Below are 2,096 nucleotides of genomic sequence, written 5' to 3'. Positions count from 1 at the left end.
TTATTAATTAACCCTGATAGATACAGAATCACTAACTAATGGACTCTAGACATCGCCCTAGTTACCTGAGGAAGCCTTTATCAACTGTTCTCTACCTTAGGTATCTCCTCGAAGGCCTCCTGGAGAATCAGCTTCAGAGACTGTTGCCATTGACACCAACAAAGGAGGAGATGAAGGAATTGGAGAGACAACAGCAGAATGGAAGGGGTTGAGCAAAGTTAAATTTAGTCACAACCTTAATCTGAATTCAGAACAACAGAAACCCCAAGATAATTTGTATGTAGAGGAGCAACACCAACACTGTGAGCCTAGTGGTCATGTGATGCCTGATAAAAAGCATGTGCTGGGTGGGACTGAGGACCAGGACAGAGATGAAACAGAAGATGGAGATGTGTTACCCTAAGGAACTGATAAGGAGACAGCATAGGAAGAGGAAGCTGGTGCTCCAGGTTGTGGACATAGAGGAAGTCATCCTTGGGAAGCTCAGGACCACAGCACTAGCATGTTTCCTCCCAGCCCAACCATGGTAGTGATGAGGGTCTGCCAGCTTCTGAGCAGGGGCCGCTTGTAGAAATACGGAGAATGATCTCAGGTCTGTTCGTTGCTGTGGTTTGGGCTTCCCTGGCTTTGATGACTAGCTTTACACTCAGAGAACCTCCACTGGTGTCCCTGGAAACTCACATAAGCAGGAGTCCCCGCTGCATGAGCTCTGATTCTCAGGGCCACTGTGCTGTGTGGTGTTACAGTCCCTGTGATATAGGAGAAGAAACAGATACAAAATCACAAAATTAAGTATTGTAAAAGGTGGGGATTTCTGAAAGCTGGATTGACTGAATTCCTGTTTGACAATAAATATTCTATTCCCTCCACTGATGCATAGCTCCTCCACTGACAGAGGAAGAGTCTGCAGCCTAGACATTCATGAAATCTCCACCTATGCCCACTAGGGGCCATGCCATGTCCCCAGAATGTCTTGACATAGGAACTGTCTGGGACAGAATCTTAGAAAACAGAACTGTTGGATGCAGGCATTGTCCTGTCCTGAACCTGAAATGTTCTCTCTGTCATAGAAACGAAAAATTATAAAGAAAATCTCAGACTACATTCATGACTCTTGGTGTAGGAGATGCTTTAAGGACACAAGTGGAGTGCATGATAATTTTCTAAGGCAGATAATTAAAGTGGCCGGTGGACTAGAAATGGCCCGGAGTGTCACCCTTTGAGGACAGAAGCACGTCTATTTCCTAGTGTCCAGCTCTGTGTGTGTCATACTGTATACTCAATATTTAGTCAACCAAGTCTGTGAAGGAGGACCCTGATGCCAGTGGAATATTTGGGTTAAACACAAAAGTAAAAATGAAACACAATTATAGGTATTAAAACATTCTGATAAATGAGATGAATAGGATTTTATGCATCACAATTCCCTTTGGACAGCTCTGTGTGTTTAGAATTACCTCAGTGTACCCAAACAGCTGAAGTTGACTCTGGATGCATCGTTCTAGTGAGGACTCTCTAAGGGTTTGCTGAACATGTAGCGTCATTCTGGTGCAGAGTGAGAGGGATCAAATTTACTTCAAGCTGAATTTCCCAGCAATGTAAAGGACAGAGGGGAGAGGGTGAGGGTGGAGTGCCACAGGAAAAAAGGTATTCACAATAAAGAAAAATCTAGGGACTGTGAACTGGTGTTCTGTGAAGTGAGTCGTGTGGACGGACCCCATTCTCTCTCCCAGAAGAGCTTTAATGGAGTTTCCTTTTCAGGAGAAAGCTGCTGTGTGAGAGGAGTCTGTGAAGGGAAGTAGAAGTGCAGGGCTTGGCATGTGAGGAGAGATGCGCACAGGCAGAGAAACCTGCACTGCAGAAAGAGGACCAGCTCATCCCTGGTCAGTACAGCTGATCCTGAGATCAACAGCCCTGTGCTCTGTCAGTCCTGTCAAGAGCCTAGGAAGTAAGAATTAGTACTTTTCACATGTTGTGGAGGATGGGATTGAGTAGAAAGCATGAATAATTTATCCTGACTTAACACTGGGGGCTGAGCTCAGCCTGTTACCTCAGTGCCCAGGCAGCAAACCTAGCAGTGCACACAGATGAAGAAA

The sequence above is a fragment of the Nannospalax galili genome, unplaced genomic scaffold (assembly GCF_000622305.1).
Source record: "Nannospalax galili isolate Female #2095 unplaced genomic scaffold, S.galili_v1.0 scaffold615, whole genome shotgun sequence".
In the NCBI taxonomy this organism is placed as follows: domain Eukaryota; kingdom Metazoa; phylum Chordata; class Mammalia; order Rodentia; family Spalacidae; genus Nannospalax; species Nannospalax galili.
This window is presented reverse-complemented; position numbering follows the sequence as displayed.